This window comes from Thermobia domestica, chromosome 8, assembly GCF_964235325.1.
Source record: "Thermobia domestica chromosome 8, izTheDome1.hap1.1, whole genome shotgun sequence".
In the NCBI taxonomy this organism is placed as follows: domain Eukaryota; kingdom Metazoa; phylum Arthropoda; class Insecta; order Zygentoma; family Lepismatidae; genus Thermobia; species Thermobia domestica.
The window spans coordinates 136041449-136068935 of NC_137461.1; the positions used below are offsets into that span (position 1 = coordinate 136041449).

At 35.1% G+C, this 27487-nt stretch overlaps 1 protein-coding gene across 6 annotated transcripts in view; it reads left to right on the top strand.

Moving 5' to 3' along the window:
* Window positions 1-27487, top strand: part of LOC145693226 (protein timeless-like) — a gene marked incomplete at its 3' end in the record, with an annotated part of 196877 nt that overhangs the window by 115113 nt on the left and 54277 nt on the right. Inside the window, 1 exon segment of one of the 6 annotated variants that reach the window (XM_081769022.1) lies at window positions 10731-10860. 6 annotated transcript variants of the gene reach the window in all.

Sequence of the window (27487 nt, forward strand, 5' to 3'; positions counted from 1 at the left end):
GAAACGCTAATTTTTTAGCTTCAGTAGAAGGGGAAGGGGTGTATGGGGGGACTTTCTGCTCGTATCAAGCGCCCGGCGTTCTAGAAATTATCGGGGCAGTGGATTTGATGATTTAGGACCATCGGTTGCTTTTACTCTCTCAACCACGTATTCTTCCTCCCGATTATACTGTAGATGATTTCCAATAAACGTAAAGATGATACTGCCATTTACAGAAATTTGATATCTCGACTCATTTCGGAAATATTAAAAACATAGGTACAGATTACTATATCGCTGAAAATGACGTAGGACTTAAAAAATGTTGTTTTTGTCTGCTTTTATAACATTACAGTAATAGTTTTTGGTAGACCTAGTTGTAGTGATTACAAGTTCTTGCAATTTCATAATGTTACTCGATGTTGGAAACTTTACCAATGTTAATCATATCTCCACACTTCATCTTACATATGTTTTATCATGGTTTTTCTGTACTCAATTCATTATTTTTTTAAATGAGAGTTACCATTGTTTTCCCCCATACCTTCCATTTATATAAGCATTTTTTTAAAATAAAAGAAGAAAGTAGAATTTTCAGCCCCTTGTAACTTTGTACCTACTTGCTAGAAATGCACCACATCATGGTAAAGTATTTCTGTGGACAGGGCCGTAACTTGTGGGGAGGGGGAGGGGCATGAGGCAACTGCCACCCAGGGAAGTTCCCCGCCGTTCGAGAGGGCCTATTTTAAGATTTTCTTACTCCATATGGAACATGGAATTATAAATGAATCCTCAAACAGGTTCACTACATTACATGAACAAAACAGCACATAAAAGGTAAATAAAACAAAAATGAGTCGTTGGCCCATTTCAGTAAATATATATATATATATATATATATATATATATTAGGGACCCTAGAAATAATATTTATTCATATGGCTTTTAAGATTTGTCAATATTGTCCCTTTAATTAATTTGTCATGGATGGAACGGACCCAGAGGCATAACTAACGGCCCCGCAAACCTTGCTGTGCGGAAAGGTCCACAGTCGCGGGGGCCCATAAAGAGTAAGAGAAAGATGCAAAGAGGGGGCCGAAGAATTAGAAAAACATTTTTTTCTATGGGACCCAAATACGCGTATTAATGCTTGCCCCCCCCCCCCCCGGAAAAATCTAAGTTACGGCGCTGTCTGTAGCCCTGCATCTCGTAGTCAATAACGTTCTCGCCTTTGGTGCGAGCGGTTCCTTGTTCGATTCCCAGTGGGAGATGCTCAGTAAAGTGCAAATACTTTTTCAGACCAGCCATTCTGAGTGAGATTTTCCTGCGTTTTCCTCATTCATACTAGGCAAAGGCCGAGATAGTACCTAATAATGATTTCAGGCCACTCTGAGACTACTTCGTTCCTTCCTCAATCTTTTCTTCCTCTCCAGTTCCCCTTATAGTATGATCACCGAGGGCATATCCTGCATACATAAGGAGCTAACACGACCATAGCTGCTGAAAACTCAGATATGTAATTCCTAATCTTAACTAAGGAAGCGTATTCCGATGTGCATTGATACATACATCTCACTTGCAATATTACTGTTACACAATTCTCCAAAATTTGAATATTTGTGATACTTGAGTGTCCTTAGTTTGTGGCACTAAATAATAAATGTGGTATTGCAAATTGTTATTTTAAGTGTAGATTTGAAATATGTAAAATCCTGACGTAGTGTCGTTTTAAAAATTAAATTTTAAGTTGGTAACACTGGTAATATTGTTGTGTATGTAAACCAATGCCCTCTGACATTATCTGAATTTTGCATACTTCAACAATCTTTATTAACTACTTTAAAAGTTAAGGTAGTTTCAAGCTAAATGGTCCACCATTTCAACTATTTTTTTATAATATTCCTAAACATCAATTTTATTTCTGCAAACTGAAACTTCTAGAAAGAATACAAGGTCGTTTCGTTTTAGTCAACGTGTCTTTGCCACTTGTAAGGAAGTCCTGTCGAAGATGTACTCTGAGATAAATTCCAGCCTTGATTAAGATGAATAAATCCGAATTGAAAAAAAAAAAGTTTCAAATATCTAGTATGATTTTTGCACAGTATCACTCTTACTGTATGATATGTTTTGGTGATAAGATGCAATTTACAATTTTAAACTTTGTTTCGAATAAATAAGTAAAATACGAAGAAAAATACATTAACTTCCAGGCATATAGGAATGTCAAATATGTTGATTTGGATTTACATTTCCTATATTGTATATACAGGATTTCGTTAGACATTCAATTAAGTCATAACATTAAGTGTTGAATCCTTTCTGGTTTGACACAGATAGGTTATGTAAGCAGAGTCCCAAAGTTCCAAAAAAGTTCTTTATACAAGCAGTTGGCGTAGAAGTATAGCACATGCTCATACATTTTGCATGAAGGAAGTGAATTGTTTCTTGATAAAAATCATGTATGACTAGGCCACAACCTCACCCAACGTGTGGTTTTGTTTGGATAGAACATAAAATTATAGGTGGATGTTTGACAGCAGAAAGAACGTAATCATTTTTAAAGAGTTTGGCTTAGAAACAACTCCTTTATGTGAATATATGTACTCTGTTTGTCGGTGTGTCCGTCCGGGATACACAAAACCTCAAGTGTACTCGATGAATCATACACAAAACTTGATGAATCATCATGAATTTTGAACAGGATGTACAGGTTGAAAACTTAGGAACTGAGTTAGTTGATGGAGGAGATCCTTGCACTAGAAGTAGTAGAAATCAAATATTTCCTGTTTTAACATTGCTCACTCTAGAGCAAAAACGGTAATAAATAGCAAGAAGCGATTTCCTGCAGTCGATTAAGCTTTCCAAGAATACTTTTCACGTCCATCCTTAAGTCTATACTAAAACCGGAAATAACAAAAATCCACTACAACTTCAGGTTTTAATTTTGGTCTACATAGAATTAAAACGATAAGAAATAACGAGACGTGTGTATGTTTTTTTAAAAAATGATTTAGTATTCTAAGAATAGATACCATCTCTTAACCTTTTATTCAAACCGAAAGTGGCAGAAATCAACCACTTTCAATGTTAACATTGAACATTGTAAAGTGCGAGCGGTAACAAATTGTTTTCTGAAATAAATCAAGCATCCCAAGAATATATAATATCCCATCTTCACTCTGATCTTTGTACTGAAACCGGGAGTACGTAGTAGAAATCTATTACCACTATCAGTTTCAATATTAAATAAGAAAATATCACGCCATTAGTAGCCTAAATTTTAAATATATATATAAAAACTCGGTTGCCATGACAACACTTAAATTTTTGAGGTGAGGGGAAATGCATTGTACAAGGGAGACTGGAGGCGGCGTGCAATTCAAATTTGTACTGCTGTTTCCAATCTCTTTAAGTTCAACATAGTTTTGCGTGAGAGGTGATGAGAAGGCATAATTCTCCCAAAGATAGGCCAGATCTCTGTTGGAAATGGGCAAAACCAGTGTTATTAAAACCAGGAACCGAAAAACTGACATTTTGATTTTCTCTGGTTCTGTTTTTCGCGTAAATTGGTTTGCGTTTTCTTCAAAAATCTGGTTCGGTTTTTCACCGAAACCTTTCTCAGTTTTCTCCAAAGGAATTTTGGGCTTTTACTTAAACCAGTGTTTGTTTTCACCGATATCAGTTCTTATTCTTGTAGAAGTCTTGGAAAATCGAAACCGGTTTATTAGAAAGCCAAACCTGTTTTGGAAATTTTTCTTTAACAAAGTTCGGTTTCTCTAAAATAAAAATAATCGCTTCTCGTTATCTCAATAAATTTGATATATATCGATATAGTGATATGGACCTCTGAATAACGGACACCGATGAGAAATAATTATTTGTGTGATAATGAGAGGTGTCTGTCATAGAGAATTTACACAAATTTAGATTACTCAGTACTCTTCTAATAATTGTATTCAGTATTCAATAAATATATATATTCGTTTTAAATATAAATATAGACTAATATCGAATTCAGTGTTTGAGTAACTGGGGAGAAGAGGGAATATCCATCTCTGTAACGACTAAAAAGTATCGGTTTTGTAGGGGAAAGGATTTTCTATTTACTGCATCTCAAATTTACTTCCAAACTGCTGCATTTTCTGCACTTAATACGTATGACCTGAGCAACCATGAACATTTCCTAAATGAATCATTACTGTGAGGCCATATCTGTTTATTTATTGGTTTAAATGTTAACTCGTGTTCAAAACATTGCAGTCAATCTGTAAATGTTCACATGAACTAATATGAACAATTTACGAGTATGTTCCATGAGATAAAGGAAACGACAGTAAGCGCGAAGATATTACAGCGAAATAATATTGCTAATGTGTAAAGTAGTTCGATAATAACACTGGCAAATTCTCAGAATGCTCATGAGCATGATTATCATCGTAAGTTTGTGCCTCCTTGTGTTGAACTCAGTAAAGAATTCAGGTTATTTTTACTTGTGGAATTTTTTTTTTTTTCATATATTAATTTCCTCCCTAATAGCATGTTGGTTTGCAGCAAGTCTTTCACTATATTTGATTTTAACTTACTAGACTTTCCGTGCACTGTACACCTGCTGCAGGCGTTTTGAAAGAGTTACCCGCAAATGTCGTAATTTGATTTTCACTTGCTAGATTTTACTTGCCTTGGAGGCTTGGTGCAACTTTGTAGCAAGTGTGTCAGTTCTAGTTTCTACCAACAGGTGGCACAAAAGTCTAATCTTAGAAACCTTCCCGCCATTTATAGTAGGTGCGAAGTGTGTGAAGCATTAAAACCAGTGGATAATTAAGATAATTACGTAAGTACCCAGTATGTAGAGATAATATATATTTTAAACGTGTATTATTTGACAAAGTTGTTGAGAAAAATATACTGTGTGATTATTCGTATACAGTAAATGTTCGGTTTGTAAAAGCCATGCAATGCAATGCTAGTATATACCTGCAGAAGACTTACTACACTCACTTGCTGAAGACCTCCTGTAGACTTGCAAGGCAAGTATATACTCGCAGAAGACTTACTACAAACTTGCTGTAGACTTGCAGTGCAAGTGGTATCCTTGCAAAGACTTGCGTCAAACCTGCACAAACTTGCTGCCGACTTGATGTGCACTTGCAGTGCAAGTGGAAACTTGCAGTGGGCTTGCTGTGCAAGTTAACCCCTTGCAGAAACTTGCTTTGCAAACTTACCATACACTTGAAGTGCAGGCGTGCTGCAAGTTCGAAGAGCGTCAACTAGGAAGTTTGCATTAAACTTGCATCAAACTTGCAGACTTGCATCACAAGTCTGCTGCAAGTTTGCCAGACTTGAATTGCAAATCTGCTGCAAGTTTGTTGCAAGTCATTTTTGCTATCTGGGCTTAGGCTTCCGCCTAAGTGCATAACTATCGAATTCACAACGAACTTGCATATAAGAAATTAGCATTCTACTATCAAATAACTATGCTTTTATATTGTTGATTGTTTCTTAAGAATGCTAAAATTCGATTCGTAAGATCGGTCGGTGATCGAAACATGAGAATATTAATAAGTTTGCAATCAGTCTGCAAACAATGTCAATAATATAGTAAATTAGTACACTGCAACTTTGTCCTAAGACATTCAAGTATGTTCAAGTAATTGGTAATAAATAAATAGACAAAAAGCTTTCTTTTTAAAGAAAACTTAAATTGTGCTACTTTTCTTATTCTTTTGTGTTATTAGCAACGTCGTAGACATTTGAAAAATATGCATTGTATCATTCGCTAAGCCATTTCCCTAGTGAGCGGCGCAGACTTTTTCTCCTGTACCGCCTATGACGTAGAAACATGGTGGTCAGGGACTTGTGTACAAGTAACGGAAGTGACAACTTCGAAGATAGTGTCGCTCTACATTACCAGTGTACAAGTGATAGTTCGATTCTCATCGTGTACCCCAAACTCAAGTTTTGTGAGTGTTCTATTTGTAGTGAAGTGTTCGCCTCCAAATAATCTTGTGATATTAGTGAACAATTACCCCGCCTCATGGCGGAGGTATCGGGAGGTGCTTCCCCTCCCCCCTCGATAGTGACAGTACCAATTACTCATAGCGGTAACGAGGTGCACATGGACGAGACTATTCCAATAGCTACCGAAATTACAGTTAATTCCACCCCGGCGATTAATATATATTTACCTCATCATGCACCACCATTTGTGGTACATGTGGTTCCAACCTCTACTTCAGACAATAATGCAACTACGGTGCGAAAACACCCGCAAGTTCTCGGTAAAATACTCTTCCAAACGAAAGTGACCGGAGTTAAATCGTTTCACCCCACAGGAAAAAACCTTATTAAGATAGAATTTCATACAGGCCAACAGGCGAATGAGTTCCTTCAACATGACCTCCTCAAAACCCACGGCTGGTCGGCCTTCGTGCCGTACTACACAACCCGCTCTGTGGGCATTATCCACGGTGTATACCCGGAGTTTTCAGAAGAAGAAATACAAGAAAATCTAGTGTGTAGAGCACAAGTGATAAATGTAAGACGCATCAAAAAGCGTGTGGATTCGGACATCCGAGCCACTCACTCCGTAGTACTAACTTTTGACTCCCAACGTCTTCCGGTTTTTTGTTCACTGTATCATTCAGGCCATACCATACATACATATGTACCGGCAGTTAAACAATGCAGAGAGGGCTGTTACCGTCTGGGCCACCTACAGAGGGCGTGCCGATCAAAACAAAAACTTTGTTACCGTTGCGGAGCTCCACATGACCCCAGTGCCTGTACTCAAGATCCCAAATGTATTAATTGTGGGAGGGGACATATGGCCACTGATCCACAGTGCCCAGAACGAAAACGCCACCAACGCATCAACCAACTTATGGCGACAGAGAAAATCACATACAACGAAGCCCAAAAAATTATTCCCTCGACCAAACCATCTTCTCCTAAAACCTGCTCTAACCAGGTCCACAATTCATCATCTCCCTCTCACACACCGGATCTACCCTATATTTTCAAGGGACCATCCACGTCAGCCACTTCCTTCCAACCCCCACCCTCCCGCTTCAATCCACCCAGCCCCTCATCAACACCTCGAATTCCTACTTGGCCTGTGGGACGAACGCAGGACCAAAGCAAAAAACGCAGAGCGCCTCGGCAAGATGAAGAGAAGGGGTCGTCAGAAGAGACAATACACTCGTGGTTTCCAGGATCGTTAAACAGTAAACAACGTAGGACTCAGGCAGACTTAAATGAACAACCAGGAGAGCGCATTCCCATACATCGCCGTAGGACGTCGAGCCATTCGAGGAACTCCGCTGAAACCGAGCCATCTAAAGACTCATTAAACACTTTTCTACACAACTTATTGGCTAGTATCGAAAAATACGCTGCTATCAATTATGGTATTCAATCCTCAACACAACCCACAGAAGAATCTCCGCTCTATAAACTCTTACGCGAATACTTCCGAACCCTAGAGAATGGCCATTAATTCCGCCTTCAAAATTTTACAATGGAACTGCAGACAACTCAGAGGAAAGGAACCATTTCTCTGGCATCTATGCCGTATCTTTACTCCCACTATACTTCTTTTACAAGAAACATGGACTTCTTTAGACTATGCTCCAAGGATTCCTGATTACAGATTGTACAAGCAGCATAGAATAGACGGTTATGGAGGAGTAGCTGTTGGTTTCCATAAACAGATTCCTAATGAGGAAATCCAACTGATAGATCTCCAACATCCTCTGTTGCAACCGCCAATACAAGCACAAGGTTTCCGATACAAACAGTTACATATTCTAAACGTATATTCTCCACCTAACCAGGAAATTCCGATGACTCTCTGGACATACTTCTTTACGCAATGTAGGCCACCATGTATCATCGCAGGCGACCCGAATACTAAAAGTGTACTATGGGGATCATCGAGAAACAATAAGGCGGCGGACCACCTAATTGAGGCTCTGGAAGGACAATCATTATTAATAGCAAATGATGGAACGGCTACTCGCCTACCCAATTTGAATTCACCTCCATCTGCACCTGACATAACTTTGCTTAGTGTAGACATCTACCTCCAACACACCTGGCAAGTGTACGGCTACACGGGAGGCAGCGATCACTATCCTATAATCACCAACTTGGCACATCTGCAAGGAGTCCGATCACCATCTCAACCCGGCTACGCCTCTACTCCGGTGCCCCATGTCAACAGTATTTATGACAAGGAACACTATCAGGTATATATAGACCACGCAATCACTTCTTTGCAGCCTACGGACGGAATCAATTCAATACAACACTTGACGGATTCCATCGTCGCCGGCGCTAATCAGGCAGAACGAAGCAGGGAACCCCGAAGAGAAAGACTTCGACGTTATAAATATCCATGGTGGGATACTTATTGCCAAAAATTACTGAACAATAGTAAAAAGGCTCAAAAACAATATTTCCATGATAGAACTCCGGAAACATACTTTCTCTCAAAACAGGCACAAGCTAGACTCAAACAATATATACAAAGATGTCGTAAATCACATTGGCAACAGTTTTGCAACACTCTCCAAGCAGGAACCAGCGCAAACTCAATCTGGAAATTCATAAGGAACAATTTGTCATCACGCCCTCTACAGGCAGCGTCACAGCTCAACCCCTCCTGGTTAGAGGAATTTCACTGCAATTTAACAGCCCCAACAGCCTTGTCTTCACGAACAGCATTGTGGTCAACCCTTCCTACTACATCACTATCGACTGCTCTCGCAACCATATACTCTGAAGAATTTGCAGAAGCCTTATCGGCGGGAAGACACACGAGCCCGGGAGCAGACCGGATCACCTATCAGCACCTGCAAGATCTTCCAGCCTCTGGTCACCAACTACTAAAGCAGTGCTATCAATATGTCTGGTCTACGGGACATATACCGCCCAATTGGAAATATCACTTAGTAATACCGATTCTTAAACCGAAAAAACCAGTGGGTCAAGCCAACAGTTATAGACCTATTACCCTGCTCCCCTGCCTCAGTAAAGTGCTGGAAAAAATTATATTACGGAAAATGGAATGGTACCTTGAATACCATAATATTCTTCCACCTACAATTATAGGAGCTCGTAAAGGTAAGGCTACGCACGATGCGCTCTCCACCTTTCTCATCGACATCTGGCAAGCCTTTCAACATCGACAATATGTAGTGGCTCTTAAATTGGACTTTGACAGAGCATACGATCAGATCAACCTAGATAGACTGGTGCAGCATCTCTCAGAAGCAAAAATACCATCTCAATTTATCAGGTATGTACACAATTGGCTGGTTAATAGACATATTAGTATAAAATATCAAGGGAAAATCTCTGACCCGCGCATCACCTCTCAAGGACTACCTCAAGGCTCATGTCTCAGTCCGCTTCTATTCAATCTTTACATACTAGAATTTCACCTAGCATTGAGACAACATGTCAGAATCCTGAGTTATTTCGATGATCACTTATTATATGTACGCAGCTCATCTTTAATTGAAGCCAAACACAAACTTCAAGCCGCTCTACTATACATCCAACAATGGAACTTAAACAACGGTATGCACGTCAACTGGGAGAAAACTACCTATACCATTTTCACCAGGAAACGACAAGTAGGAAACTTTCAACTGCAAATAGACAACCACATACTGACACATCAACCACAGCTGACTTACTTAGGAATTCACTTTGACTCCCGTCTATCTTGGAAGCCTCAATTAGCATCCCTTCAGGTCAAGATTCAACCTTACATCAATATCATAAGAAGTGTTAGCAACAAAAAGTGGGGGACGGACATAGGACCACTCCTTCGAATATCACATCAATGTATAGAATCCATATTGAATTATGGCGGTTACCTCCTATCTCCGATTCCAGCGAGACTCAGTACTATACCTCTCCAACTTCAAGCTCTTACTCACCGCACGATATTCTCACTACCGCAATCTGCACCGACAAATGCTCTCTTAGAAGCAGCAGGTACAATACCGTATCAGATACAAACACAGTACACGGCTGCCCGATACATCATGAGCAGATTAGGAACTTCTTCATCTACAGTTATTCCGAAACTGGAACTGCTATATACACAAAATCGAACCGGTTCTTTACCGTATCGCCAAAGACTTCCCTGGCTGTATCAGGCTTATGTTAACCTCCGCCGTTGGACACATGTTATCTATCGCAATCCTCGACTGCCATGTTATAATAGTCAGTATACTACCACTCTTCAATCAGTGGAACTGGAATTTCCAATCACCACTACCAAAAGAACGAATCTCTTATGTCCGCGAAGCGTGGCGCCGAGATGGGAAAATTATATGGAGCAACATCATCCTTTCCGCACTCTGATCTATACAGATGCTTCCAAACGATCGCAAGGAAGACTGGAATATACAGGAGTGGGCATATACGTACCCCACACAGCTCAGTTAGTAATTCAACGATTACCAAATCAAATGTCTATATTTCACGCAGAACTATGGGCTATTCGCACAGGATTAAGACATGCAATACAGAATAAATATCGTTCCTTCGGCATCTGTAGTGATAGCCTTAGTGCCTTACAAAGTTTACATACAACGGCTTTATCGAATCGAGTATCATGGATTCATAGTAATATTAAACAACAACTTTCGATTCTTAGGGAAAGAGGTCAATCTGTCTCCTTTTTCTACAGTCCAGCACATCTCGACATACCTGGCAACACTGTTGCAGACATATTGGCAAAAACCGGAACACAGGAAGATCATATCATCAACATCCCTCTTCCATCACAGAGTCTACACGCTTTACTTCAGCATCAAAGACAAGAAAACTGGAGACGCTATCAAGAGCAAACACGACATGGCAAAGGTAAACACTTCTGGAATATATTTCCAAGTCCTACGACCAAAAAGTGGATTTCACCCGAAGGTTGGATGAGGAGACACGTCTGCTTACTTTTTAGGTTATATCTAGGCATAGCCCAAACGCCCTATCGTTTATATCAGCAAGGATACCGCAATACTCCTTCCTGTTACTGTGGAGATTCAGAAGGAAGTCTACCCCATCTCATCTTTCAGTGTAAGTTAACTCCTGCTTATCGTGATATCCTTTACATGGTTCTGTATCGGTACCACAACACAACACCAGTGAATGTGTCGTTTATCTTAGCGCATAATATACGCACCGTAGTTTATCACCTTCTCCAATACATAATAGTGAACAACATTTCGCTCTAACAATACCTTTTACTACAATTCAGTGAACATATTTAACAAGATCAGTTCATCCTAGTGGACCGTATAAAGTGCACCAATACCGTCACAATCCTCAGTTTATAAACTGTCCAAAGGTGAAAGCCGGGGCAAGAAAGCAACAAGAACAAGAACAAGAAGAACATGGTGGTCATTGTTTTAAGCGCGCGAGTAGCGGGCCGGAATTCAATCGCAAATTTCGACCAGTTAGGTGTGCTACACACTATGAGATAAATCCTAGGAAATATCTTAGGATTTATCTTCTGGAAAATGTTATGACATCTCGTAGGAAATCTACTGTTTTGTGCCATACACGTAAGGAGTTTTCCTATCTGACCGAATGACGTTTTTCAATATTATGAAATAGTTCTATTTAATAAAAGTACAAGATTGATGAATTCCTATGCTAACTACGCTGCACATCCTACTAATATTAATACCAGGCGCTATATTGATAAATTGGATACCTCTAAAAAAAAAAAATAAGCATAAAAATCAAAAGGGTGTTGGTGTACTTTTGGCACACCACATTTTAGAATATTTATAGGTAAAATTCAATACTTTGCATGAAAACATATTTGTAAAGAACAAATTTTTGCAAGCAATAGAATTAAATACAAAGTAATACATCTATATTTTACGTTTACAAGTGTAGGTTTACTAGTGTAAAATCATTATAAGTGTCGCCGGTTTTTGTTCACATTAGCTTAGTTTAGGTTAGTCATGGTTATGTTATGTTAGATTATATTAGTACAGGAGTCTAGCATATTTTTTTTAAAGAGAGAATTTCGCTTTTTTCTATTATTATTAGGTTATTTTAGTTTCATTAGGTTAGATTTGGTTAGGTCTAAGTACTTGCATCTTCCATTTCTCCTGTAAATTTTGTATTTTTTACGTTCTCCTGGTCCTCTTCTGCGAAACATTTATCTAAGTGACTGCATATAAAAGATGATCGGTGATACTATTTTTTACCACCGATGTATTTCTGCACAGTTTACAGAAGCTGTAATTTATGTCTACAAGTGGAGCGCTACTAGCATGATACCATGACAAGTGCTATTCAAACTCGTGTCATTGCCAAAATCTACTCGTTTTCACTACCTTTGCTGATACGCCTGCTTTCTTCAGACACACCCGCTCGCTATCGCTCGTGCCCCCGTTTAGCCCTGCGCTGAATCGGTTAGATAGCGTTTGTGCTTTTCAGTGGCCACGTAGCACAGATTGGTTTGTGTTTTTTGCACTATAGTTTTTATACTATATATCCAGGCACCGTATTTATAGGCAAAGCGTAAAAGAATTGTAGTTTTTCAATAATTGTTTCTGATGGTCCCCTTGAATTTTATCTATTCCAAGTGATATATTTTCATGTCGGTCAGTGCAAATCATTTAGGAAATAATAACGAGGAAATTAGTGAAAAATTATAATTTTTCAACACTTATTTCAAGTGGTGCACCAAAAGTAAACCTGCGTGATCAGAATATAAATTGCAAAACATACCGCATCAGCTGTTTTAACTTGTTTTGTTTTCATTTATTCTCAACTGATGCCGCTTTGAAATAGTGTGACGTCACATTCTTTTTGTTGTCATGGTGATCGCCATTTTATTTTCTAAACAACAAGTAGCTTAAATACCTAAAGGACCTAAATGCAAAGGGAAAACAGTGATGAAATATTTCGGAATTGCAAACATTGGAGTGAATGAAATATTTATGTTTCTTTTTAAATATTTCTAATCAATGAAACTAAAAACAGAGATATAGAAAAAGAGAAAACAAATATACTCATCTTGTTCATTATTAGATATTAACCTTATATAATTCTGGAAAAATTTTTATTCATTAATATAAGTATCATAACGTGCATACGTGAACACGATTAATGTCTAACAGTTGTTTAGAATATATGCTGAACTATTCATAATTGGATATTTTCTTATTGTAGTTTCTAAATGTTTTTTTTTTTTTTTTTTTTTTTTTTAATTGATAGGGAATTTAAGAAAAGATCTGACCTATATCCACGGATGGTCCGGATTGAAAATTTCCAAAGGCTTGATTTTTCCCCCTTTCTTTTGTAATATTTTAGACATTAATATTGTGCACTTCCATTATCAAGAGTAAATATAAGAAAGGCAAATGTCCCAGCGTTGTTCTAAAAAAAAAAATTTCTTTTTAAAAATCGTATATTTTAAAGAGTTTTTCTTGTGCCGACAGTTTGTCAATCTGCACGTTAGAGAGTTTATATTGTATACAATTGCTTCTTAAGGTGGATTACATGATAATGACGACGTTTACATTAATTATTTGATTTCTACCTTATCACTTAGAGATGTGTCTCTTTCAGAAAAAAGTTCCTAGATATTAATCTTTGTTTATGAATTTTCTTGATTTTACAGTATTCGTAGTTCCTAAACACATTTCTATATTCTAAATCTGTACCCTTTTCCACCAACATTATTAGTCGTTAAAACATTTTATAATTGTAAATAAATTTACAACCGTTGTCCTTGTTTGTACTAGACTTTAAAATACACCATTCGCTTCACGCGTTTGTATAGAAAAAAAAAAAAAAAAACATGGCGATCACCATGGTAACGGAAAAGAAATGACGGCATCACTATTTTAGTCTATTTTCTTTGCTCTAAACAAGAGAAATCTCATAGGATCGTTCAGAACACAAGAAATGACATGCGATCTGATGCCATACACGTTGAGATTTTGACTCTAGGAAAAATCGTAAGAGTGTATAGTAAATAAGAGTAAAAAGTGTATAGCTGGCCTTAGAATCATCACATGAGCGAAAGAAGTGTTTCCGTAATCAGCTAGGTCTAAAGTTTTTTTAAGCAATAAAAATATCAATGGAAATGTTCACCCTAGTCCGTTGCTAAAACGTATGGAGAAAAAGAAGACTGCTCGTGTCTGTATCTGAGAGCATCCGTAAAAGTGTCTGTCCCATAATAATATACACATTTTTGCTTGTACAGAAAAAAAAAAAGTGTGTGTGTGTGTGTGTGTAAGGATGGTTTTATTATGTTTCTTTTTAACAGATTATAGTTATATCTATCATTTCGTCTCACACACTTTCTGTTGGAAAACAGACAATTTTATAGCCTGCAGTCAAAAGTTAGAAAATATCCCTATAACATTTCATCCTTCATACCGTTTCAGTCTCAGCAGGACTGACTGTGTGGCTAGATATTACTCCAATCTGTTTATATTCTCTGTAGAAAAGGACTGCGCGAGACATGTCAAGTGATACATGCTCTTCTTCGCAAGATTTTAATCTGTTGTCGTTGTCACGTGTTTTTGCATTCAACGGAACACGCAGTGAAGCGAAAGACAAAAGACCATTTTGCCCACGCGTCACCTGTTTCCATGATCACGTTTGTTAGTAGCACAGAAACGAAAGTAATCTTTTTCCCCCTTGTTTTATTCATTTTTCGTAAAAGGATTCCTTATTATGCAATTACGTCTAGTGACGGATTAGTATTAAGAACTTCTTAACTTCGCGAATCAGGTGCAAACTTTTTTTTTTTCCTTTTCTATATCATGCAAGATAGGTTGCTTGAGATAGTACCTGGTTGTAAATCAGTAAAAGTTTTAATTCTAGTATTCCAAAAGGAATAATGCAAAAGTATGGGAAAATGAAAGAGAAAGTAAGTATACATATTTATAGTAAATCTACTCCACACGTTATATATCATCTCTAGATTGTGTTTTGATAACAAAAGAAAGATGGAAAGAAAAAGTCTAATGACGTGCAACTGAGAAAGAATGGCTCTTTGAAAGAAAGTTTTCAATCTTAAAAATTTTCTCATTCCGGTACAGATACTCTGAAACGTGCTTATAAGCTTCAATAATCCAATGTCACGTGTTTGTACTTACTAGTCATTTCGACAATCTTTGAAAATGAATGTCTTTACGTCAGACTTTCCCGTGTTATGTATTGCGATCCAAACAAACATTTACTGAGAAACTAATGTTTTTGCATTTTTATCAATTTTACTCAGTATATAAACTAGAAATTGTTAAACCAAATGATAGTTGTCATTTTACGGTTTAAAAATTATAATTGATCATTAGTAGCTCAGCGGTAGTGCTTATGTCCGATGTAATGGATTCTTAGTCCGTTCCCAGTCCATTGAGTTGCAAACATTATATTCGTCGATTTTCTTCAGGTTCTTCCATGTCCTCGCAATTTCATATTGCACCAATTCTGTCAACCTTATTCACTTTCATTGATCATATATTTCCTTCAGCATAGAGTATAGAACCATTGTATTATTTATTTCATTCTATATTACAAATAGGCCCATAACTGATAGATTAATTCCAAGTTCATGCATTGAAACTATATTTGTATTATTTTTCATCTACAAGGATGGCTACTTATATAGCTTTAATGTTTCTATCTAAACAACGAAACGCATTTACCAAGTTTATTTAGGAGAGTACGGTGATTTAGCGATAGAGCACACCCTATCTGCAAACGAGGGTCCCTAGTTCGATCTAGCCGATATGAGGTTGTGTTGGACAACACCGGGTTCTCTCGAGGTTCTCCCGTTTCTTCCGACATTCTCATTCCACAAATTCATCCCTAATCTTTTAGTTATAGTATTCGTATTCTCTTCCTAATCTCTAACATACAGGGCATAACCGAGGAAAGTTAAAGGCCATTTAATTTTGTTATTATTATTACAAAGGTTTTTAAAAGATGACTTTTATTTTAATAATCAAATCATGCAACTGAAATTTACTGCACTTTCATACTAACTGCACATCTGAAATTTTGTACAGATACGTAAATTCAATAACAATATAATATTTTCATATACATCGCTTAAATTTTCAAATTGTTCTCTACTTATTTATATCTGATTTCGTTATGAAATCAAAAATGTAGATATTATGTAGGGATTATGCAGAGAAATAGGCAAATGTATAGTCAGCCACAAAAGTTCTTTCCGTTTGGTAAAGTTTATTTTCCGAATAACGGTGGTATCGCTGGAACGTACAGAAAATTACATTCTTTTTAATTAACTGAAAATTGTAATCTAAATTGTCTTTCCATTCTGAAGTTATTTACGAAACAAATTTCATCAAACGGAAATAACTTTTGTCGCTGACTGTACAGTATAACATCCAGGACATTTTCATAGTTTGGTTTGACGTTATAAAACTATGGTAAAAGTAATTGAATGAGAAAACTTCTTATAAGAAAGAAAATAATAATAATATTAATAATAATAAATATTAAAAATAATGCTTTTATCAACTGCACTAAAAAGGAAAAAAAATCTCAGTGGGGTAAAATGAAGAAATGACAGTAAGACTAAAAGCATTGAACGCAGTTCAATGTTTAAATTATGTCTTCATGCATTAAAAAGAATAAAAACTTCAGTTCTTAGCTTTGGGAAGAGTTACCCAATACTTTTAATCTTACTGCCAATTTTCTTCATTTTGACAGTAAGACTAAAAGCATTGAGCGCAGTTTAGTATATAAGTTATCTCTTCATGCATTAAAAAGAATAAAAAGTTCAGTTCTTAGCTTTGGGAAGAGCACCCAATTCTTTTAATCTTACTGCCAATTTTCTTCATTTTGTCAGTAAGACTAAAAGCATTGGACGCAGTTTAATATTTAAATTATGTCTTCATGCATTAAAAAGAATAAAAAGTTCAGTTCTTAGCTTTGGGAGGAGCACCCAATACTTTTAATGTTACTGACAATTTTCTTCATTTTATCAGTAAGACTAAAAGCATTGGGCACAGTTTAATATTTAAATTGTCTTCATGCATTAAAAAGAATAAAAACTTCAGTTCTTAGCTTTGGGAAGAGTTACCCAATACTTTTCATCTTACTGCCAATTTTCTTCATTTTGGCAGTAAGACTAAAAGCATTGAGGGCAGTTTAGTATTTAAGTTATCTCTTCATGCATTAAAAAGAATAAAAAGTTTAGTTCTTAGCTTTGGGAAGAGCACCCAATTCTTTTAATCTTACTGCCAATTTTCTTCATTTTGTCAGTAAGACTAAAAGCATTGGGCGCAGTTTAATATTTAAATTATGTCTTCATGCATTAAAAGGAATAAAAAGTTCAGTTCTTAGCTTTGGGAAGAGCACCCAATACTTTTAATCTTACTGCCAATTTTCTTCATTTTGTCAGTAAGACTAAAAGCATTGGGCGCAGTTTAATATTTAAATTATGTCTTCATGCATTAAAAAGAATAAAAACTTCAGTTCTTAGCTTTGGGAAGAGCACCTAATACTTTTAATCTTACTGCCAATGTCCTTCATTTTGTCAGTAAGACTAAAAGCATTGGGCGCAGTTTAATATTTAAATTATGTCTTCATGCATTAAAAAGAATAAAAACTTCAGTTCTTAGCTTTGGGAAGAGCACCTAATACTTTTAATCTTACTGCCAATTTTCTTCATTTTATCCCATCCAAGAAAATATTTTTTCCTTTCTAGTACATTTTATAAAACCATTGTTTTAAAGTCTCTTTTTTTATGGTTATTTTTAAAATTTAGTTTAGCTCATAATAGCCTCGTTTTGCTTCGCTTCACTTAGTTTAACTTATTTTTAGGTCAGCTTAATTGAATATTTTAGCATACTTTAATCTAGCTTCGCTTACGTTTGGTTATTTAATATTAGCTTCGGCTAGTTGAGCTTATGTAGCTTGCCATATGTAAGTTTAGATTAAATTTGGTTACCTCAGCTCATGTTAGCGTAATTCAGTAACTTAAGGTAATCTTACTTGATTTAGTTTATCATTAAATAACATAAGCAAACCTTGGCTAACTTCACTAAGAGAACCTAAACTGAGCCATGTTAATATACTCTAAAATAAGCTAAACGAAGCTAACAAGGCCGCGTAAAATCGCAACAAAAATGTAAAATCTATGTATGTACGAATCGTTTTTAGTTGTAAAAAAAATAATAAATAAATAAATAAATAAATAAATAAAAATTAACAAGTAATTGTGTCATGTGTACACCACGTGAGGAGTTCCGTTTGATATTTTATCAATTAATATTGAAACCGAATTAGCTTCCAGTTTTAGTAGAGAGATTAGAATTCAGATGGAATATATTCTTGGGTCGTTTAATTGATTATAGAAAACAGCTTCTTACAACCATTTTCACTATACTGCCATTAACGTTAGAACGTGAAATGGTTGATTTCTATTTCTTCCGGTTTCAATATCATTACATTAACGAACTTCATTTCTAACTTTTGACCTTCTATATCAAAATTGAGATTTTTTTGCCTCCCGGATGGACATACGGAGAGACAGTAAATAAGATAAATAAAAGAGTTTTGGTTGTTAAACCAAATTCTTGAGAAACTTTCTGCTACAAGTGTGTATGAATAAACTTGTGCCCTAGATAGTACTCCCCAGCCTATTTCCCAACACTCAAACTTTGTAACCTATCTTGTGGTTATATAGTTAACATACGCGCTTTGGCTCTGGATACTCAGGTTACTTTCACGATGAGAACTTATGAAGTTCGGGTTGTACGTTAAGCTGTAAGTTCCACGTAAAAAAAAAAAAAAATAAATAAAATAAAATAAAAAAAATAAAAAATAAAAAATAAAAATTGGAGACAAATGGTAGTATTATATCAATGGCATAGTAGGGACTTATTGACGGGTTTACGGGTCACCACAAATCTACAAATTGCTGTGGGACATCAGGATTAGTAAGAAATAATAATCCCTAAATTCATTTTCAAAAGAAAAAGATGTCAGGTCTCCCCCTAAAAGGAATAATCTGGCGATACTATTGTCTTATAAAAAGGATGCATAACAATGATTTCTTTACGGACCAAAATTCTGCTCTGAATTTCAAAAATTTTCTTGGTTATAGCATTTCAAATCTGTTTAATATAATTTCTAATTATTGTGTTTTGATTTTTTTTTTTTTTTAACCTTCATCACTATTTTCCATTCCCTAATCCTTTACTTCTCTATTTCTTGTTTCTCATTTGGTTTTGAAGGAAAAAATGTTTCATGTGTTATTTTCTTCTCTTCCTAATAGGATACCAATCTCAATAAAATTTGATTGCTCAACTTAAATTGGAAACGTCTCTTCATCTTAATACATAGAAGTTTCAACAAAATTGTACGTAGAAAAATATTGTAAGGCGCGAGTCTCAAACCCAAATTTAATACAAATTACTAGAATAACTTTTTGAAGCAGTACAGTACCAAATTCAAAGTTAGGGGTTTTGATAAAGTAAACAATATGTAGTTATTATTGTGTTATATTCCACCATGATTTGCCTAGTGACATCTTTGCAAATTCATCTAAACGAAAGCATATATTTTGGGAACTGCTTCTTCAAAGTATACACTTAAAACAATTAAAACTGCGCTAATAAATGCATAAAGCTTATATAATGTTAAAGCGTTAAAAAGATTTCTTCTTATAGTAATGAAGAACTATATATTTTTTGTCATATTTTACCTGTGTAACTTTCTGTCATAATATCATTTAAAAAAAAAAATAGTAAACTAAGATCCGAGATGTACGATTTAAACCATTTGTTGATATTTCCCTACTTTTATGGTCCTGTAATTTTGAAAAGCAAATCTCTTAATCAAGCGTATCAAATACTTTGTTAAAATGTAGGAATATTCTGTTGCATATCTCTCATTGTTCAATGAATTTCGAACAAAGAAACGAATAAAGAACAGTCATTCCTAGTTGTTCCTTCTATGTGACTTTCAAATTTGAATTTCACATTAACTTCGAATAGGATCTGGAGTAATAAGATAATTTTCTAATACAACTAGTATACTTACTGTAAAACTTACAGAATTTGCTAATATTAATGATTGCAAATAGGTGGAAAAAGTTATTTTTAATGTAAATATGTAAACAACCTATGCACTTTTTTTTAAGGTTTCGGGAAATCTTATTATTACATCCTGTATCTTGTTATTCATCATATTATAATGAAATGTCTTATCACTGTTAAGTAATAAGTAATATACTATTATATTGGTATTGACTGTTACAGCAGCAGCAGAAGCTCAGCGAAAAATAACCCGTCGCGATTATCGGCAAATTTGATACGGAAAGATAGAAAGGTGTATGGTAATCGAGAATGGCGTCTGTCAGTGATATGACTGAAATATGTGGTTAAAATTGCGTCAGTAAAGTATTAATTTCAGTAAGAACTGTTTGGTTTGATAAAACTTAAGTGTGGAAGTAGGCTCTATAATAATAATGAAACAGAGTTTTGTTGTAATACAAACTGAGATTTATTAAATCAGTACAAGAAACAATTCCATGTGTGCGGACTTAAATGGGTTTTGAAATTTTCCATGGTTGGGTCAACATGCGTGTGAAAAAGTTCTAATTTACAATATTTCCTACCTGATAGTATTGTATTATAAATAATGTGTATTAGTGTTGCATACATATCCCCCGGATCTTGAAACAAGGGTACTTAACTACAATTTTATTTCATGGTTGTAAGATTCTATGGTCGTCATTAAAGATGTTGAGACACATTATGATGGATACCAATATTCAGTGCTATGTTCAAGTAACATCTTTGAAAAGGATCTTCAGGAAAGAGCCTAATAACGTTCTTAGATTCTTACTTTCAAAAACAGTGATTCTTTGAATGCACAAAATTTTTCTCGAGATGTGAAAATGTATTACTTAAAGTGTCTGATTACCACACACATTCCTTCTATCAGACATTGCATAAATAGTTGTTTTAAATACGGGGATTTTAAAAAATTGTGGTTTCTCTCACGCTCAGGAAACGTATAGTAACCTAACTAAATGTTTAAATTGGAGTTTGGACCGTTAGGCTAACAATAAAGATTTTCCCAAAAGACGTACATCAAAAGAAAACAATGGAATTGATGTCATTAAACAAAATCTGATCTCTTTCTTTTAGTTAGTAAACAGCAGAATGCTTCACAAACTTCGTATCAATTGATGGGCAATAAGATTCAAGAAGGAAAGGATAGTGAAGAATCACAGATACGAAACAAATATTCATCTACTTACTCAAGCATTTCATCCTATTCACTACTGCTTCCATTAGTAACGCCTAAAAGCTCCGTTCCTGACTCACCGCCGGGGAAGAAATATGTCTGAGAACTTTTTCTCTAAAATTACTCATAACAATTACCCAGATCCTCCTCACAATATTATACGTATTACTCTAGAATCTTACTCAAAACTAGAAAATATAATTAGTCAGATTCGACAAGACTGTCATGACGGAATTGTCACATGCATTAGTGAATCTTTCAATTACAGTATTTTAACTTAAAAGTTAATAATATTAACTCCAATATTCAAATGATTGGAACAACTGTTGAAAACATTAACATTTTAAATCTTTACATTCCTCCAAACATTAAGCTTAGTACTCAGTTTTGGAATTATGTCTTTCAAAATGATCATAATATCAATTATACACTTGAAGATTTCAACATACATTCAGTTTTGTGAAGCTCTAATAGAAATATACAACAGGTAAAAACTTTAGAGAGGTTCTGTCTAAGTTTTCTTACTTTTTAAGGATGGATTCCTAACGAGAATTTCAGTCAATGGGTATAGTGCCCCAGACCTAATCTTATCAAAAAAAAAAAAAAAAAAAAAAAAAAAATATTAAGTTGAAATGTAATGCAACACGTATTTTAATCCATGTGATAGTGATCACTTTCCAATTATCTCCAAAACGCACTTGTTCAGATACTCTGATGTAAGAAGTAACTTAAATCAATTAACTCTTAAATCTAAACTTCAGATTGGTGTCATTACAAGTCTTTTACAGATAAAATTAACGTCTGAGAATTTCTGTGATAAGAATAATCGTAAGTTAAGTCTCTTCCAAATAATTAAGACTTTTGTGTCTAAATTGTCGAAAGATATGAAACGCTATTTTCAATCAACCAAGAAAGTCAGGAAGTAATGAAAGGAAATAGACAATTTGATGAAATCACATACGCAATCTTAGTCATTTAGCTTTCAAGGAATTTCTTCATAGTAAGTCAAGAGAAGTCTTCATCAATTATGAGTCTTATAAAGCTCATTTCAAATCAATTATCAAAATGATTATCAAAATTATCAAAAGAAGAGTTGGGAACATTTTTGAAATAATTTATCAGAGCATGCACCTTCAATTAAAATTTGGAATTTTTGATAAAAATCATAAGAAACATTTGTTACAAAATGTCATTTTTAATTATTTAAAAGATCTATCGTGTATTGAGTCATTCATCAGTCTTTAAACACCAAACAATGACAAACTATTAATTCAGAAATACTTATTTAACAACAGTAATCACGAGTTAAACAAACCCTTTTCCATGAAAGAATTGCAAGTGGTTATGAAACAGATAAAAAAATCAGCTGCAAGTATTGATGGCATTAGTTCCGTAACAAATATCTACTGGATTCAGGTTTGGAAGAACTGTTAAAATACTTTACTTTCTTTGAAAATTTGATATTAAGTAAATTCATACATACTGATGAAAGGAGGAAACAAGTTATTTTTTTTTTTTTTCACATTAGATCTTTTATAGGTGTGAATTCTGTAACACACAAAGAGTGGAAATGTGACCGACTGGACCGAGACTGGAATTCGGGGCCTCCGGTATATCGTGCCGATGCGTTAACCACTACGCCACCCAGTTCACTTCCCAGAACAGCCACTCTCGAGTTCGGTGCTCTCATCTCGGACCACGTGGGTTGTACCACAGACCCCTGCTTCGATTGGACACACACACACATAAATACATACACACACACACACACACAAACGGTTGTTTCCTTCTTTCATTAGTATATATGAAATCACAATCCTCAAAAGATGTTCGGTATATGGACAGACTTTCATTCAAGTGGATAATCACAAAGTAATATCATACTATACTATAATATCATACTATCATACTATAATATAATATCATACTATCATACTATAATATAATATCGTACTATTATACTATAATATAATATCATACTATCAAATATCTTAGTTTGTATATGGATAAGAAATTAAATTAGAAACATCATCTAAATTATATAATAAAAGAACTAGATAAACTTAATAGCTTGTTTAGAAGTTTGGTACCTTAAAAAAAATGTAGAATTAAACCTTATAGCTTATTGGTTATAATGAAACAATGTGTCATTAATAAAATCATTTATGGTGGTATCTGAGATTGCTCTATAACAAATTAGAACAGATTCAATATGATATGGTAAAAATTATTTTCTCACAGCCCAGATTTTGCTCCAAAACTTTATCAGTTGAAGAATACAACACTTTTCTTATTATATCTTCTTAATGATCCAGAAACTTGCAGGGAATATTATATTGATACGACTTGGAAGAAACAAATCAATAATCATCACAAAATTACAGAACAGTAGAGCACTTACCTCAGGTGCATGAGGTCCTTGCACCCAGTACTCCTGTTTCTACCCTCATGCTTCCCACCAATTCTTCCATCATTCACTTACCTTAATCATCGTCTCCCTTAGCTTCTAGGGTACAATCGCGAGATGTTAAACTTAAAGATTTTAGTTCATTTATAAAATTACACTTCTTAAAATTAATAAATAAAAGGAAATTTCTTTTAAGAATAATTATCCTTGGATTGTTAAAGCTTATTCAAACCTCAAAATCTTAGATACTTTTCTTTTCTTCCTTGCTTTTCGGGAAACTGTTACACTGATCTCATAACAATTAAGGCTTTTTACTGAATCACATTAAATTTGAAAATAAAACACTGCGTAATAATAAATATAATTCCATTTCAAAACATCACGTTCAAAATTTAAATGAAGAGACATTGTTATGATTACCGTACTTCTTTAAGTTTTCAGATCTGAATATATGAGCGGCAGTCTTCATCCCGGATAGGAACATAGTAACGAAATTCAAACTTCCAATATCATGCTCAATATTTGAAGGAGTAACTTTTACCATTCGACAAGCTCTTTTATACCTAACAATAATGTAATTAAAATATATTTTATCTGTACCGACTCATTGAGTATCTATCTTCATTAACAAACAAATTGGAATGCGATGGATACTTGGATAGTTCTTAATGTCAAGGCATTATATCACTCTTTGACCAAAAGAATTTTATCATTCAGTTTATATTTATGAGATCACATGTACGAATAGAATACAGCAATACCATAAATTTGGCGGTTAAGAGTGTATGTAAAAAGAGAAAAGCTTATCCTTTAAAATTGTCTTATCAGAACTATAGATACATTACAATGCAAAAGTTTGAAGTAGATATCTAAAAGTAGAGAAGAAATAACCATAATCAATCAGGATACTCCTTTTCTAATTAAAAAGAAGAGTATTTATCATTGCTGGTATGATAAGCACATAGTCACCTTAAGTCACATCGTATTCGAATGTGGCTTATTTAAATTCAAAAGATGAATCTTGTTTAAATTATTATATCAGACTCTCAGATTTGGACCTCTTTCGATAAAACAAATTTTTGCAGCATACAATTGGAAGGCAATCAAGTTGATAATAAAATTTCTTCTACCTTCTGAAATTTCTACGCTATAAATACAATTATGAATCCCTTTCATTTCAAGTGATTACTAATAAGAATTATATAAGATCAAAGAGGAATACTGGGGAAAAAACCTTAATCAAAGGAATGTCCATTAATAATTCAAAATTTTACTTTATGAATACATGTTTTATAAGTATATATATATATATAGCTACCTATTCTAATAAAAGATTTCTGCGAAGACTTTTCCTTTGGATCTTCAGACTTAATGAAAGTAATGTCAGTATTAAATCTTAGATAGTTAGTCAACGACTGCATGGGAGTTGCATTTCCGAGAACTTCGCATTGATATCCCTACGTTCAGACCTTTATTATTTAGAAGAATGACAGAAGGGCCGAGGAGTACACCAGCAGGAAATTAATGAGAAGGTCAAGTGTCTCAGAAGAGAACAGAGAATCGGCGAAAAGGTCGACGAGATTCGAGAAGCAGGAAGATCTGATGCCAAAGAGGGACGGAGGTTTCCAAAAAGGAAATCAATGAAATCCGAGGAGAAAAAGAGATATCGAGCTAAAGAAGTTGATAAGGTCCTAGATCGGCGAGGTCGAGAAGAAATCGGTGAGATCTCACGGATATCAAGGTCGGGAAGATAGGTTCTAACAGCGACAGAGAGATCGATTGTTAAAGCTAAGTCGAGAATGTACGAAGCAGGCACGTAGTCAGGATTTCTTAAGGGGGGGGGGTCGTGACATGAAATACTGTGCTCATCACACCAGGGGCTCCATCATTCTAAACTATTTTACTGGCAACATATATTGGTTCGTTTAGTCAGGACTTCGTAATGGTAGCGGGGGAAGGGGGGATGACATGGAATACTGTGGTTATCACACCAGGAGCTCGATCAATCTAAACTATTTTACTGGCAACATGTATTGGTTGTTAGGACAATAAAATGAGAATATGTTAGTAAGTATTTTAATAACAAACTATGAAGAAATCTCGAGCAAAAGAATTTAAAAAAAAGTATTGAAAAAGATTTTACAATATTTACGTTCCCTCCTTTGTTCATTCAAATATAACAATTTTCCTTTCATTATTACCTCAACTATTATAAAAGGTACATGTCCACTATTATAAAAAGTACATATTCAATCATGTCTTGTAAAATATTTTACAATATCTGCGTTCCTTTCTCTGTTGAATCAAATGTTTACAAAACTTTCTTTTCATATAACTTTTTTGTTTTCATTATTCCGTCAACTACTGTCTGTTCCAAATGACAGGTTAAAAGAGCAATAGAAAATTGTTTCTGAAATAACGTGTTTGATACTGCAGAGAATCGATGACGAAAAATTATGATAAAAAATGTCCACACTCCTACAGAACGGCACTATGCTTCCGAAAGCTTAAAATTTCCCTGACAAGTAGCAGAAATTCTGAGAATTCTGTGACTTTTCTAGAAATTTCAAATTCCCTGACTTTTCCCAGGACACCCTGCTCATTCGCCACCATGTATTGCAAGTAATACAAATCTTCTCATAAGAAAGAGTAACCAAAAGGCTTGCTGTATCTTTTTATTTTTAACGCTTATTCTTCTTTTCCTCGTTTCTTTGTGTTTCATCCTCCCTTAATTGTTTTCATTTCTGGTTTCGATGGCGGGGGTAGTACCTGTGCGAAGAGAGAGTGAAGTTGCTGATGTTCCAGACGATGAATTTTCTGTTGAAAACGTAACCAAGGAAGATGTTGGATATTGAAAATGATACATTAACTGTTAATGACAATATAGCTAACAGTTGAGGTTTAGCTTTCCGTTCAGCGGTGCGGCTATATGAGGTGGTAGAAGGTGTTTAAAGTTATTATGAATATGTCATATCATTGCTAATCAAGATGTTATATAAGTCTTAATGACTTGTGTAAGCTGGCTTGGTGGGCCCGTATGTTTAGTAATGATATTTACTCTTAATTATCAGTTACATGTTATGCAGTGAATGAAGCTTGCATCTACGTATAAAGCCCTTCCCACTGGTTATAGTGCGTGAGATTTTGTTGCAGCACGTTATCCGTATGGGAGAGCATTCAAATTTGAACATATTACGATGGTTCGGATTCCATATTAAACTCTAGACTTTCGTCTCATATAGTTTCGGTGTTGAAAAGGAACCTAAAGTTCAGGAAACAAGCAAATCTTTGTATAAGTGACATTATAAACACCACCACCATTATCAGTAACATTGCAGTGACAGAAGTATCAATACTCCCGGCGGGAGCTCATGTGGTTCGGATTCCACGTTAATCAGTAGGTCCACGTCTCATATAGCCTCGCTGCTGAACGGGACGTAAAACTCAAAATCAATCAATCAAGAAGTATCAATACTATAGTATAATCAACATCCCAACGTTGTACCCCGAACATATCTGAATGACGATTATAGTCAAACTCATCTAAGACCTATCCTAATGTCTCATCAAAATGACCAACATGCTCCGAAAACATTCAGTTTGTAATTAAAATATAAAGGAAAATCAGTGGCAGAACCAATAAAACCTTAACAATTCACTTTGAGATCCAGCTAGAGTCGAAGACATGCTACATTTCATCACAATGATATTAAAAGACATACTATCTTTTCTCATAAAACATATATTTTGACTCAAAATGAGTTATACAATATAATCTAATAGTGCAAACCACTTACTTAGGACCAAATGTCATTTCCAAAT